This window comes from Furipterus horrens, unplaced genomic scaffold, assembly GCF_987537825.1.
Source record: "Furipterus horrens unplaced genomic scaffold, mFurHor1.1.pri manual_scaffold_3, whole genome shotgun sequence".
NCBI classification, from domain to species: domain Eukaryota; kingdom Metazoa; phylum Chordata; class Mammalia; order Chiroptera; family Furipteridae; genus Furipterus; species Furipterus horrens.
Window position 1 is genome coordinate 69,286,560 of NW_028327173.1, and position 16,718 is coordinate 69,303,277.

Below are 16,718 nucleotides of genomic sequence, written 5' to 3' on the forward strand. Positions count from 1 at the left end.
AAACTACTTTCACAATAATATCAAGACTTAATTTACCTTTTCCTCTCTCATTCTCTTGTACATTTACAGAAGAGCTTTTCAAAGATTATGTGATAAGTAATAACATCTTTACTCTGCCAACAAATGGGATGTGTCCTTGTGTTATTGAGTTATAAAATTTCTGTCTTAATTTTTAACATGGTAAATATTAATCTACATATAGCCACACAAATAAAAGCTCTTTTGAGCATCAAAAATTTTTTAAAAGTTTAAATGGGTCTCAAGACCAAAAAGTTTGAGAACCACTGCTTTGTATAGTCTACTAAAAGGCATGTGTGACTATGACTGACCTAAGCTGCAACATGTTACCTCAGTAACCCTTAATGCCTTGCTCTAGGCCTTTTCATACTGTTGGCTCAAAACCTCCTCCGTTGCTGTTAATTATTTTAAAAATACTTTTTTTTTTTTTTTATTGATGAGAGAGAAAGAAACATCAATTTGTTGTTCCACTTATTTATGAATTCATTGGTTGATTCTCATATGTGCCCTGACCAAGGATCAAACTCACAACCTTGGTGTATCAGGACTGTGCTCTAACCAACTGAGCAACCCAGCCAGGGCTGTCACTGCAGATCTGAAGTCATCATTCTTTTATTTTTAATTTTTGTTGGTGACAGAAAATAGCTCTTCTCAATTTTCCTCAATTTTATGTCTCCATAGTATGAGCTGGTGTCATAGGCTTGAAGACCTCATTGAGAAACACAGCCATACTTTAAAAAATGCTACATATGTACTTACACAGGGTGGGGTAAAAATAGGTTTACAGTTATTCATATGGAAGATAATACAATAATTAACAAATAATAATACCAGAATAAACTCTGTGTTTTGCATACTGACAAGTGTATACCTACTTTTGCCCCACACTGTATGTATAAAGTACCTAAATTAAATTCAATCCTATTATCTTTGCCAAACAAAACTTTAGAACAATGTAACTTTCCTTAAAACTAGCCACCTTCCTCCCCTAACTAATGCAAACATTATTAGTAGTATTATAGTTATATTATTGTACTACTCATTCTAATTTTTGAGAATCTGAGGGTTGTAAATTTTCAGAGTCCTTGTCTGTCTGAAATTATTATTTCATCCTTACTCTTGAATAATAATTTGATTGGGCATAACAAATAGTACATACTGGGTTACATCCTTGGATAATGGGCAAACTGATTTTTGTTCCTGTTTATAAGCAAACAAACATGGTCTGGCCTTCTGTTTCATGTGGGGAGCCAAGTCCCATCTTCCTACCACATGCAGGGAGTGTTAGGATCCCAGTTTCCAACTGGTATGAAGACTCTAGTGCTGATGGCCTTATATACTCTTGGCTCCTGGTGGGTTGTGCAGCCTTAGTCCTTGATAACCACTGGGTTTTCTTTTCTATTCTAATTCACAAAGCTTCTACATTTTTTGTTTTAGATTATGGCTCTATATTTTTATTTTAAATATACATTTAATATTTTACTTATAATTCTTATGTTTGTGGAGAATAGTAATGTTTCTGTATGTGTTCAACCCACCAACTTGACCTAGAGGTCTGAGCCCATATTGTCATAATGGAACTGAGGAATATATTTGCTAAGGTCCAGAAAAACTAAATCTTTTTAACATGCCAAAGGAGGCATAAAATGCAAAGCACCAATTTAGATTTTGTTAAAGATCCCAAATTAAAACTGAGCAACGCTGTACTTGGATTGGTTATTGCAAATTAAATAGAACTATTTCATTCAAGTTTATGGTCATGTAGGTTAATTAAAAATTTCTCTTTAGATATAGTGCCCGCAAGACTCTATGTAATTTAAATAGATTCTACATTCATGCAGAGTGAGAATGGCAGTTTCAATATTTAATTCTTACTTCATAAACTTTCAAGGCTTGAAACACATCCTCCCCAAGTTGTGAATACTCTTTATGTCGGAAACAACTCACTAACAGAAACCCGGAGTTGCTAGGTAACTTGGTGCCTGTGGAAGGCTTCTGATAAAATGTATTTAAATCAGATTTCCTGGAGCAGATGGGCAAACTGAAGTGGAAAATAAATTCAAATGATCTGATATTGGCTTCTGTTGCTAAAACTAAAATCTTGCAGCCAAAGCTCTCACAGAGATTTTCAATTGGGCAGGTTTAAGGTGACCTTGCTGCAGAGAACATCACATCTCATTCCCTACAACATGAAGCCATCTGGGCTTTATGAACTAAAGTTCTTTGTAGACACTAGCGAAGATCCCTAAAGAATGGACATTCCCTGGAGAAGGAAATGTCTTTGAATAAGTCTTTTTTCCTTGCCTCCTCACTGGGTACAACCCTTTCCTATAAAGTTAAAGGACCCGGTTAGGGTGGTCTTCTCCTCAGTTCTTCCAGATCTTAATAACAAAATTAAATGTTCAAAGTGGGGCTGAGCAGCTGGATAGTAAATCAGCTAAGCTAGTGTTCCCTAGTCTTCAATGGTTAGAAATCAGAAAAGACTGTGAATTTATACACAGAATGTACGTACTATAATGTAACTATGGGCATCACCCAATAATTGAATTGCTACTTCCTGAACTTATATAGGTAGAGTATGAGAAGAAGCTGCCATTTATTTTTCAATATTTTTTTGTATGAAACCAGAGGTGTTTGGGGGCAAGCAGTGGGGAGAGTGAGGATTATACATAATCCTTTATGAGGAATGCTTTAGAAATCTTTTTTCTGAAGGAGAAACTTCACAAGGGTTACTTCAGTACTCAATTCTTTATAATCTTGAGGGTTGGTGAATTTGTACAAAAAGAAATGATTCAAAAGCAATCTGATAGTTAACTTACCAGTTCTGGAACCAAGTAAGTGAGGATACCCACATTCCTGGAAAGAGTGTTGCAGAGAAGTGTCATCACCCAATGACGTGCATGGAAAGCACAGAAGGAATAAGAAGAGGAAAGTGATTCTCAAACCCCAGTAGATGTGTCTCTTGTTACTCCACTATGAGAATTTTCACCATGAGAATTTTTTTTAAAAGGCCTTCCAGGAAGAGGAGACAGAGCAATGCAAATTGTATGTTACAGAGCTGCAGTTAAGAGAAAGGGCTCGTGCTGAGTGGCTACTGCCCGGCAGGCACTGTACTAGGTTCTTCACCTGTTATTTCGCTTAATTATCACAGCAAACCTGTCCAGAACACAATGCTGTTTTTCAGGTAGGTGATAAAACTGAGGCCCCTAGCGGCTTACAGACTTAAAAAAGGAAACACAGCTCATGAATGGCAGAGCCAGTTCCAGAAGCAGGTCTGCCTGATTTCAAAGCCAAGCCACTCCCTCAGGAGATTCAGGTCCTTGGGAGAAAACAGGGTAATAGGCACTCTCATATACTGCTAATGACACTGTAAATTGGTGGTCAACTTTTTAAAGAGAAATTTAATAATATCTGTCAAAATGTATACATCATGAGATTCAACAAAATTGTCTTCTGGGAATTTACCCTAGAGATGCACTTTCACCCATACACAATTATAGGTATACATATAAGGGTATTTGTACCAGCATGATTGTAATACAAAAAAAATTGGGAACATCTTAACTATCCATTAGTAGGGGATCGATTAGATCATTTTTGATAAAACCACATAATAAGTATTCTGCACTCATTAAAAAGAATGAGATAAATCTTTGTGGACACATGAAAAGATGCTCAATTTTGTTCAATTAAAAAAGTTATACAAGAACATATATTTGTGTGTATGGTTGGGGCACAATCCTTTTGGGAAAGGGGAGATGTCTAAAAGCATAAACTTTCTGATGCTGTCAATGGTGAACTTACAGGGAGTGGGATAAAAGTGGTTCTTGGTGGAGCATTGAGAGAAACTTCTACTTTTCACTTTGTACCATCCTAAACTATCTGATTTTTTTCTAATAAGCAAGTATTACTTTCATAATAAAATAGAAAATTTAAAGAAGACTCTTTGTGAACTTAGAAAGTAATGGAAGTTTTTTATAACACAAAAATGAAGTGGGTCTTGATCTCTTTGAGAATAAAGGGAAGGCCGATAATGATTAAGGAGCTAATGATTGCCAAAGGTCATTTATGTCTTCATGCTAATTGCCAAGACAGATTCACAGAGAACTTTAGCATAGGAGAGAGTGCACCTTGAAGGCAGAAGACCAAAAAGGATATTTTGGATAACCTGTCAAACCAACATCTAAATGCTTTGATATTCTCTCAACCCTATTCAGTGCCTGGAATCTTCTACACATTTTTTGTTGTTGTTCATACAAAACATGAATAGTATAAAAGAAGCCCAGTAGACAGCTCTAGTAGGAAGATACGTCTTTTTCCCCCAAAAAACTTGGCTGCAGCAAACCATTCTGTTCCCAGAATGCATGATGGGGGTAGGGGAGGAGTCATCACTGACAGCTGTAGCTCTTTCTGCATGGAAATATTCTCCCTCTGATGTGGAGGCAGATTGCATTTGTCTGGCTAATCCAGCCATACACTGGAGAAATGAGAAAAGGCCCAAGCTACCCATATGTGCTATAGATTCCAAAAAGGAGATGAGCCTTTTATCACTGCTTATTCTGATAATGTCAACATGGTGATTATTGTTTCATTAGTTTTCTTTGCTCTAAGGCTGAAAGAAAGGCATCTCATAACACTTTTGCAGAAGACATGATCAAATACTTTTTCTGAACTTCGTTGCATGGAAATATGGTTTATCTGTTTTGTCCTAACTGCCGAATGCTTTCTGGTCTTATTATTTTGTTCTAGTTAAGCTTCCTTTGGCTGTGAAAGCTGTTGCTTGCATTTTCTCTAATAATAATAATCATGATGATGATAGCTTATATTTATTAGGGCTTATTATGAGTAAGTCACTGTTTTCAGCGTTTTACATCTATTCATTTAATTCTCACTATAAGCCTATGAAGTCTATGAAATAGGTACTGTTATTATCTCCTTTGGACAGATGGGGAAACTAAAGACTGAGGAGGTTAAGGAACTTGCCCAAGCGACAGAGCTAGGACTCAAAGCTGATCTGTCTCACTCCAAAGCATGTTTATTTAATCACATGCTTTACTGCATCATAACAGAGGTGGCAGTCTATCTGGTAGGAGGCAGCAGGACAGAAAATCTATCCTTTTACTTTCAGCAAAGTGTCTCTTTTCTGTTCTTGACTTCTGCTCCTCTTCAGGGAATTCTCAATTCAGCTTCCCTGGAGGGACCCTTTACCCAGAGTCTTCATCATCCCCATCCACCATGCCCCAAGGCTCTAGATTATTTCCTGCCAACTGAAGCCCACAATCTTCCTCAGCTAACAACTTTTGCCTTTCTTGGCACCACCATATTATTAGCATATAGTTTTAAATATCCTATTATCTAATTATCTGAAATATATATGAGTCTTTGCCTTGTATCTTCTCAGCCCACCTTTTATTCCAACTTTCACTGCGGCAACTAGCTATACCCAAGAATAACCAGACAAGGATCATGTCTCAGCTAACTTTCACTGAGGCTGATATAGCTGCTGCAATGGCTGGATATCCGTCCTGCCAGCAGCGCAGGCTAGCACAGTTAAGTCACCATCCTTAAAGACACTAGCCAGTCAACTGGTGAAAAGTTCACTACATCAGACCTAGCTCCATTATTGGAATTCACACCTACTTTGAGTTTGGTTTTGCCTCCCTTGATCTCATTGCTGTTGCCAACACCGCTATCTGAGTACTTACAGAATGCATTCTTTACCGGTATTGGATCCCACACAGTGCCCCAGATTAAGGGACCCATTGTGATGGTATGGAAAGGTGTGATAATGGACACATGACCATGGGATTGATTGGTCTTACAATGTACTTCATAACCTGGAGGTAGCTAGCCTAGTAGAATAATGGAATGGCCTATTAAAGCCTCAGTTAAGATGCTAGTTTGGGCATAACAGCCAATGGGATAGGGCTGCATCCTCCAGCATGCAGTATACTCACAGAACCAACAGTGCTGGTTCTCTAATCATTAGCATGTGTGGGTCCAGGAATCAATAGGTAGAAATAGGATTGGTTAGTCTCAGCAACCCACTTGTGACTTCTTTATCAAGGCCAATTACCCTGACTACTATGAGGAACTAGGGTCGCTGCCACATAATGAAGGTAGTAGGGCAAAAATAAGTATGTCTAGGATCTGGGAAGTCAATGGGGCATCTCTTTGTGATAACTCCATTCCTGATTATAACTGTAAATGGGCACTGCAGCATCCTCAGTCCAAAGAGGTAAAAGCACCTCAGACCCTTTGTAGATGCAGGTCTGAATCACTACTCCCAGAAAGCAACCTAAATAAGCTGAGGTGTCAGCAAAGAGTGAGGGAATTCTTGAATGTGTGGTGGAAGATGAAGATGATACATATCAATTATGGCCTTGGGACCAGTTGTAGGGGTGGAAACTAGAACTCATTGCATTAACCGTCCTATATTAAGTCTGTGACTATGTGACATTTGAGCAGAAAGCTAAACGAAATAAAAGAGCAAGCCATATGAGTACATAGGGAAGAACACTCCAGAGAAAGAAAGTAGCAAAGGAGAGAGTGGTAAGTGATGTGATCAGGAAGGTAATTGGATCCCAGACCATGAAGAGCTTTGGGGTGAAGACTTTGGATAGGGACCCATGAGCAGGGTTTGAGAAGATGACATGATCTATCTTACATTATACAGAGCTACTGCGTGCTCTGTGAATTGGCTCTAGGTGGGTCAAAAACAGGTATAGGGAGACTGGTTAAGAGGCTACTGCAATAGAGTATCTGAATCTCATTTAGGATGGGTTTTCTGGGTGTATAGAACAAAGGCATGGGGTTGCCAAAAATTGGTTCTTGGATTAAGAGTGGTATTACTATTCTTCAGGGCTGACTAAGCTATTCTTAAGCAAAAAAAAACAACTCTTCTACTTACAAATCTTTCATAATGCATAACACAGCCCAATGGGTCTAGTAGTAAAGGCTTAGAAAATGCTCACGATTTTGTGATTAAAATATCTATTTAGAATTCATAGGAATACTATCTCTGCATTGAAGAACATAAATCATATGTAGTTCTCAAAATCAGGCCTACAATTTTAGTATAGGTGCCCTGACTGTGTGCCAGAGGTATGCTCCTCACTACTTACTTCTCTTTTAATTCTCCTAACAACCATGAAAGATGGGGGTACTGTGTGCAGGTTTACAGATAAAGAAACAGACTTGTGGTGGAGGAGGGATCGAGTAAAATGCCAAAGGTCATTAGTGAGTAAGAGACGGAGCTCTGGATTTGAATCAAGGGGTGATTTCAGAACCCACACTCAGTGAGGACAACTCTGAACTACTCACCATAGAGAACTCTGGGGAACGCCCACATTCTTTAGTGGCGAAATCTTCTTTTTATGATCTTTCAGATTCTTCCAGTTATAAAAAATAACTAACATTAATAGGAAGAGTTGATTTGGTGAGGTTTCATTTGTCTGGAAGAACATTATCAAGGTGTAATTTCATTTGTTTATTATGATCCCCTAAGTTAGAATATTCCTTTTGCTCCCAAAAAATAATTTGATCCAATGACAAGAGTGGGTGGACATTTCAATCTGAGCTCCTTTTATGATGTCTCTTGCAGTTATCCTGTGTGTGACTTTTTCCCAGAAAGCCATTGTACTGCCTTATTCCTACTTTAAAAAGTCATTAGTATACTTGCATCACAGAAGGAAAAACAGAGATGTATGATCTGCCCATGAATTAGAGTAGTTGCTCCACATGAGCTCAGTCTTTTTTCTTGTGCTTACTGTGAGCCTGTCCTCATGCTGGGGTGGAGAAGCTCATTACTGCTCAGAGTAACCAAGAAACAGGGCTGGGCAGAGGGGAGAGGGAGACCAAAGGCCCAGAGTGCTCCCACCAAATTGGATCCTGGAAAGTCTGACACTGGAGCATTTACTAGAGTTGCTCAGCAGCCACTTGCTGTTTACAATGAAACTGTAGGAATAAAGGAGGTTATTATTCTGGTGGACTGGAGAATCGCCCAGTATTTGCCAATGGACAGAAGTGTCATGGAGTTGGTGACCACATACTGTAACAGGTGCAAAAGTCACGGAACCTCATTTGCTCAGTCTGTTAATACCCAGTTTTGATGTTTTGTTGGATCTGGAGCTCTCCTAGAAGCATAATGAAGTGCCTGCAACTCAGAAAATCTTTCAAAGCTTAGACACTGCACCTCCCTCTCACTCCTCCTTTCTGCTTCTATCTTCTTGGCTGCCTTTACTGTTTGTATTGATGAACCTCTGCCAGTGGAGTTGGTGTGCCCTGCCTAAATGGCATTTCAGCATGGATGTCCCCAGGTGCCTAGCATCCTTGCCTAGATTAAAGTGTCAGTAAGTAGCATATGGCACAAATGGTCTGTCATTCAGTCTCAGAGTCAGTTTAAAATATCTGCCAGGCTGCTGACTTCTTTGGCACAATGCCTTGTGGCCCCCGTGCTTGAGGAAGGAGGGCAACACTGTCTGAAATTATGTAGAGTGAATTTTCTTATATAAGAGCCAGAATCGTACTTCCTGTCTTTCCCCATTTCTCTCTCATTTCTCCCAGTATCTGAGCTAGAGAAGTATACGTTCTGAGGCTGATTTCCTAGCTGTTTGAAAATAGCTTTCATTGTGTTGGTTCTCTTTTTTGACTACACATCTTGCTATTTTTCCATAACAAGAAATACCCAGCTTGTGCTTTTCAAACACTGTTGTAATTGATCTTCTTAAAAGCCCTGGTGTAGGTCTTAGCTCCATTTTGCAGATAAGAAAGCAGAGGTGTAGAGATTTTTAAATGTTGCCAGAGGATACTAGAGATACATGGCAGAATAACAATTCAAACTCAGGTCTACCTCAACCCCAAATTCTTTTCACTGTCAGGTCCACGCATAGACTGTTGTCTGAACTGCGTCCACATCCCCACTTCTCTGGGGAGGGGGAGATTTTTTACTGCAGTTCAATGGGCAGAGCTCACAGTGATCAGGCCTCTGTAGATATTGTCAGCAAGAGCTCCTGGATTTTTCTTGTACAAACTCCACACCACGCTCTTCTCTCGGTGTGTTTAATGGTGGGTCATTGTTCCTGTTTAGTGGCCTGATGGGTTTCTTCCTCCTAAATCCAAGTGAGGAAGCAGGGCTTGCTGGCCTTGGGATTATCCCCTCTTGATGAGTGATGACCTTGAGATTGGAGACAGCTGACCTGCAAGCAGAGCGAGGGTGATATCAAAGGTTTCTCCAGCTCAATTTGGATTGATGAACCAGAATAATTCCAGCAGCAGGGCTCATGAAATTGGCCTCGACCAGCACTCTTTCTCAATTTTTGTGTTTGAGGTGGAATGTTTGGGCAATTTTCCACTAATGCCGCCTCTTTTACATTGTGGGTGTTTAAAAAGCACTCTGTCACCTGGATTAGTTGTTGATACAACATCAAACAATTATCATTGAACAGACTGCATTCACTGGCTATTCTTCCCTGAATTTATGCTCTGACTTGCAAGGCTCTTTCACTGAAAATGCTTCCCAGTTCTTTATTGTCACCAAAACTCTATACCTGCTCCAAGGCCCTGCTCAATTCACCTCCTCCAAGAAATCTCCTCCAAATCTGTCCACCACACCGATGACTTCTTTATTACAAATTCCTTCACAACAACAATAAAAACAGCATTTCTTAAAAATTATCCAACTTTTTACTTGAATAAAGATCATATGGCCCAACATTTAAATGTATGCAGAGTGAAAAATTAGTCTTTTTGTTCTAGCTCCCCAGTTCCTGAGCCTTTCAGAGAGATCTTAATATACACATATGCTTTTTAAAAATCCATCAACAGTATGAGAATAATTGTTAATGCATATTAGCCGTTATATAAGAGATCCTATGTTAAGCATTTTATATGAAATTATTTCATTGAATCCTCTCAATAACTTCAATTTATACATATTTTACAAATGAGGAAATGAAGGCTCAGAAAAGTTAAGTATCTTGCACATGATTACAGTTATAATGCAATAGAATTGGAATTTGACCTCAGGAAGTTTGATGAGATTAAATGGTATTTAGAAAGAAAAGAAGTCATGTAGTGGAGCTGAAAGGACATGCACTTGGGAATTAAAGTCTTACTATGAAATTTACTAGCTATGACCATAGGTAAGTTTCCTAAACAAACTGAACCTCCATTTACTTATCTGAGGGAGGTGGGAGTGTTGTGGGGATTTGGGGAAGTAAAGAAGGTAAAGCACCTGGCACGTAAGAGGTATTCAGAAGTGGTAGTTACTTTATCAAGAGCCATGTCTTTTTAATATACATTTTCTGGCTTCAACTGCCCTGTGCAGAGCAGGAAGGGCATACCCATGTGATGTGTGGAATGAAAAAAATCTAGCCTTTTGCATGGCAGGAAAATACCACACCGAGGTCCCCAAAAGTAAATGCACCCAATCTTCGTAGGGCTAGCTCAAAGGTAAGGGTTGTTTGTTCGTTGGCTGTTCACAGAAGCGTATGGAAAGTACGAAGACTGGCCTAAAGTTTGTGTGCATCATAAACCTTCTCTGGGGTCAACAAGCAGAAATGTAATGTGGAGGAAAAGAAAGACTGAGGAAATACCCTTAGGGACTTTGTCTGGAACATTCTTCCTCCAGATCCCCTCATGGTAACCCCTTCACCTCCGTCCAGTCACCTACTCAGGGGTTTCTTTTAACTGGCAGCTGGCCCCAAACCCAACTTTACTTGAATTTTTTCATAACACTTTTCACCACCTAATGTATGATGTCATTATTCTGTGTATTGCATCTGTTTCCATAGTCTGACTCCTCCAGCATGTATGCTCCCTGAAGGCAGGGGTGTTTGTTTTTTCACTGGTATATCCTAAGCACTTACAGCAGTGCCTGGTACACAGTAAGTACTCAATAAGTATATGTGTTGAAGGAATATATTTTTCAGGTAAGGAAACAGGCTAAATGACTTAGCCTAGGTAAGTTTCCTGGTAAACAGCAGACTTAAGACTAGAACTCAGTTTTTCTGCCTCCCAAACCAGTTGTCTTCCTACTAAATCATTTTTCAAGATAGAAAGTATATGCCTGGGATTAAGGAATGATTTGGCTGTTAAAGAATCCAGACAAAACTGGAAATGAGCACATATAGACAAAATAACTGAACCATAAAAATGACAGCTGAGAAAAAAGAAAGAAAAAAACAAAACCCATAGATACGGGTGGTTGTGTTGATTTTTTCAAAATTTTGTCCAAGTACCTGAGACTTTGCTGTCAGTTTATCTAGTGAAATAAGATTCATGATCAATGTGTGGAGACGGAAATTTCAGACCTCATTATACACAAACTGAAGATTATTTCTTTGCTGTCACTGTAGCATTTGACATGCACTAGTGAAAACAAAAGGAAATCTGTCTCAGATGCCCCTTTTAGCTTTGACTGATGTGGAAATGCAGGAGCTTGGGACGTTAATTTTTGATTGGATGTTAAATGTGAGCAAGTCCAGAGATGCAGCTGGAGAAGCTACCACCTAGCTCACAGTTTAGGGCTGAAGCCCCAGTGATGCACTGAACTTCAGTCCAGGATACCCTGCTCCATCCCTAATTCCTTTTGTTTTTGGAAACAAAGAAGGCTCCTTACCTTTACCCAGGCTAATCCTCCACCTGCGCTTTTGGTCACATCTTATCATTTATTTCCTCTTTCTTGAAACTTGTCTATTTTTTCCCCCCACAACGTACAGATACGCTCAAATCTCCTCCATGCCAAAGTAAGATAATGAAAACCTTCCAGTAATCTGTTGAATCAGTTTACTATTGATGTGTAAAAACCACCCAATAATAGTGGCTTAAAACCATAAGCATGTTTTTTTACTCACAAGTTGATGGGTGATGTGGGCAATTCTATTTTGCTCTGGGTCAGGCTCCACTGACTTTAGCAGGGCCTGGAGTACTGACCGTACATCCTTATGAGTATGCCGTCAGCTGGTGGGTCAGGATGATCAAGGGTGATATCACTCACATGCCTGTCAAATAACAGATTATTAGTTATGGTGAACTGGGTGGCTGGGCAGCTGATCAGTTATCCAGCAAGCTAGTTTAGGCTTATTCTCATGGTGGCTGGGCAGGATTTTAAGAGAGAGAGAGAGCAGAGGTACCCAAGCCATCTTGAATTGGCACAATATCATGTCCATCTCTTTTTTCTTTTTTTGTTAAAAAGCAAGTCACAAGGTCAGCCCAGGAACAAGAAAATAGACTCTACTTCATGATGGGAGGAGCGGCAAAGTCACACCTCAAAGAGAAAGATGAACAGTAAGGGCCATTTTTGCATTTGATCTCCTCTCTTCATCCTTAAGCCCAGGTGGCTTTTTTCGTTCATACCCAAACTTCTAGAGAGGGTAGCTGTTTCTTGCTTTGCCTACTTTCTTACCATCCAGCCACTCCTTAACTAAGGTGACCTCACCTTGTTACCACTATCTCCACTGAGATGAACCTGCTCTAGAGACAACATTGCCTCAAATATGAAACACTATGAACTACTTTCAGCTTTCATCTTCCTTACCCTCATATAGTCACTCTCTCCTGCTTCAAACTCTCTTCTCTTAGCATTTATGATTCACTCTCTCCCGGCTCTCCTCCTACAGCTCTGACCATTCTTTCCCAGATTCCTTGGCTGGCTCATGTCCCTCCTCTGGCCAGTTTCTGTTTTCCCACTTTTTCCTTCTCATGCTAAACTCTTTCTGAAATCTAATCCAGTGAAGTGGATACTACCTACATGCATCTTTATTCTAACTCATCTGTTGCCTTCCAGGGAAAAGTGTCAATGTCTGCTAGACGTTGCTGTGGGTTCCTCAAATGTGAAGTGTGCCTAAAACTGATCTTAATTTTTTTTTCTTTTCAAAATGTGATTTTATCTTCACTTTCTCCCAGAGCTGAAGGGGACAGGATGAACCTATTGGGTTGGGGCTATGACAGGTTCGAGGAGCCAGGACCCTGGGAATCTAGACAGGTGCCAGAAACAGGAACTTAGAATGAGTTCTATCATTAAAGCTCAGTTACCCTGAGGCACAGAGGGGAGTGGGAGACAAGGGGCAGAACTGCATTTTAGGGACTAACACAGAAGTGCAGTGTAGAGTGATAAGGCATTGCTTTCAGGGAAGGAAGAGGTGGGGTTGAGGAGGGTGAAGTGGGGGGAAATTTTTTAATTATAATATTTGTTATCTGAGTTCCTACAGTTACAAAGTAAGAAGATGAGAGAGGATATCTTAAATTCAATAGAAGTGACAGTGGGGAACTCTGAATCACATGTTGTGTCCTGTCTAAACTCCTGGCCCACAAAATCAGTGAGCATAATACTTGCTTGTTTTATCTTACTAAGCTTTGGGGTAATCTGGAACACACCTGTTTTCACAAGTTTTAGCTTCAATTTTAAGATAAAGTGCCAGTCCCACCTCACTCTCCTTTTTAAAACTACTGTTGAAGTTGGGAAATCCATTTTAAGCAGATTTACTTTTAGTAACCTTTTTCCAGTACCCAATTTCCTGCCTCAAGCCCCTGTGGTTCTGCACACCAGGGCAGATAGAGGGAACACTGGCCCAGCTGCTGGCAAGCCTGGGAAGGCATGGGAGCAGAGGTCGGCCTGGGTTATCTGTAGCAGGCCTAGAACTCAGCATTGCTTAGGTACAGACTGGTGTTATGGAAAGAAAACAGCGTTTGGTGCTAGATGGTCCTAGGCTCTCAATGCCATCCAATAGCTATGTGATACTGGACAAGTTGCTCAACTCTTCTGAGCCTCAGTTTCCTCAACTGTATTATGGGGCTACTAATCTTACAGTACTGAGCTATTATCAGGCTTACAGAGGGTAATCTATGAAAAGTAACCAACAATATTAGTTTCCAACTGAGGATGTATGTCACTTCTACCATGAGACCCACTTTCCGTTAATGTAAAAAGAATTATAAAAACACATTTTAAAAAATTAGAAGCAATGTTCAGGTTTCACAGTTGCATTCTTTTGTTTCTTCTTTGGATCCTTTACTGTTTTACTTTACTCCTCTTCATGTACACTCCTTGTTTCGTCTTGAGTGCCATCTCCAGTGAACTGCTTGGAACCCTTGAGAAGAATCCTGTTACTGAATCCAGCTCATCACAAAACTATGCCATGATCAACTGGTAATGTCTGCTTGGGAAAGTTGTGTAGCATCATTATCGCCCACTTTTCATTAACTCTGCTGTATTTTTCTCCTAAACACTCTGTATTTTCACCTCCTACCTGCTATAGCTGTCACCATTTTAGAAACACAGAGACCGAGTACAGTCCAGGGCTTATCTACTCCTAATACTTTTTTTTAGCTCTTTATATGTTAAACACAGTGCTAAGTAGTTGAAGTTCAGAGAGATTAAGTTGTCTGGCCTAGCTATCTGGTTATCTGGTTATCCGGTCACACAGCTAGTATGTATGAGAGCCAAGATTGAAAGTCAGATCTTTGTGACCTAGAGCTCTTTCCTTAGCAGGCTGTCTCCTCTTTGGGGCACCATTTCTCAAAGCAGGTCTTGTTCCAAGGACAGGGATAGAGCACCCTTTCCTACCAATGATAGGATGCTAGAATTCATATTGGGAGGGGCGTGAGTGTGAAACTTCCTCAGCGCAGAAGGTATAGAGCATAGCAATGAAGGAGCAGAACTTTGTAGATAGACAGACCAGGTTAGAATTCACTTACCAGATGGATGATGTTGAGCAAGTGGTTCAATTTTTGTCTAACTCAATTTCCCTGTAAATTGGAAATAAGACGAGCATTGCCAGTTTCACATGGTTGTGTAAGGATCAGATGGAGATAAGGTTTATAAAGAGCTCAGTACAAGCTGCAGAACATAACAAGTCCACAATACCATGCACGCCAGTCCTAATTCACTCTAAAGAGTGCAGGAAGCTCTGCTCCTCACCTGCAAACGAGGCAATGTGTGCTACAATATATAACCAAAGAGAAACACATCTGGAAGAAAAACAGGCCAGTGTAATAAAACAAACTAATTAAAATTTGCATACGCTAATTAATTAATTAATTTATTATTTTACTTGACCAGAAAATATCAGGCAATTAAAGTTTGGAAAGGACTCTGAAGCAAATAGAATGGAGTCCAGAGTGCCCTCATACTAATATCACATAACACTACAGCTTCCAGAGCCATTTTGGTCATGCTAAGACGACCATGTCCTGAGTGCCTCATTAAAACTTTCTTAACAAGAGCTCTGCCACCCATGAAAATCTATTTTCTTCTCTCTTCCTGAGATATCACCCCAGTTGCCTCTGAATGGAGATTCTCAAAGAAACAACATTGAAGTATAATTAATAATGTTCCTTTCTCAGTTCTCTACTTTGTTGTATACCTTAATGATATTTCACCATGCTGAGAATCCACTGGATGGGAATACTCACCGCTCACCGAGGCTTTGTTTGTTTATTCCATTTTCTACTTCCTCAGAGGCAGCCAGCAGAAACTTTCCAGAAAGTAGAATTAGTTTGAAAGCCATCAAGCCTCCTTCTAGCACTTTGATTTCCCTAATGTGCTCTTAATGTGGATTGCTTTAAAAGAGGGGGACTCTGTCCAAGAAATCAAAAGAGAAATGTTTCTTTTTTAAAAGAATTGGAATCAGTTGACCTAGAAGGCTTAGTCTTAGAAGAAATGGTGATACGGGGAATACACAGCCAGGCAGTGGCTTAGTGATTCAAGAGACTTTTTTCTCTTCTAACTGGCATATCAGCTGTCACACACAGGCTTTCTGCATTGTGACATCTTGTTTTCCTTAGTAAATTGTTTTCATTTGGAATTCTCATCTTCCCATTATTGGTGACTATGTTACCAGAGCCCCCTTCACAACCATATTCCTATTTCGGTATCAATCCTTGGTACATTATTCTGACTCCAAGCCACCCAAGAAAGTCAGAATCTTCACCAAGTCTGTCTCCAGGGTACTTGTAAAAATACCCTTAGCCTGCCCTACTTCCTCTTCACTATCTGTCTTTGATATGAGTTTCTCTTCTAGCAGGCTTTTTGTAAGGTGAAGATTCTTTCTGGAGGTATTCTTTGCGTTAAAAAAAAAAAAAGAAAGAAAGAAAAAGTGTATTATCAGTGAGCATCAATTATAATGAGCATTTAGCGGGGCTTGATGTCAAAACCAAGGAACTGTGGCCTCTGAACTGAGATCCCGGCAATTGCATTTTATGAACCAGAGTCAGGGTGCTAAGCTGATTTTCAGTCTTGATTGACAGAACCCTTTCGGCATAAACCCTGGAAAACTATTAGGAGAACAGAATCCCATCGAGGCATTCTGCCTGTAATAGTTTTAATGCAGAAATGCATTTGATCAGCAGCATGCTGAGCTCATATCATTTCCAGAGTGAGTAGCAATGTGGTTCCAATGTCATTTATCACAACCAATTATGGTACATCCTGACAACATTTAAAACAGAATTGGATTAAGAAGAACGTACTCTCAAGATTGTAGTCTGAAAGGCAAAATACCTAAATTTTGAGTGGATCTCATTTTACATCTTTTATTACAAGAACAAGCTGAAGAAGGAGGAAGACATAAAGAATTTTAGGGTCAAGAGGTTGAAAGAAATCATAAAAAACATAAGACAATTACAATTCGATGGCCCATCCATTTCTTTTGTACTCTTTTCTATTGCTGCAAGTCTTTTTCTATGTGGAAGAATCGAAC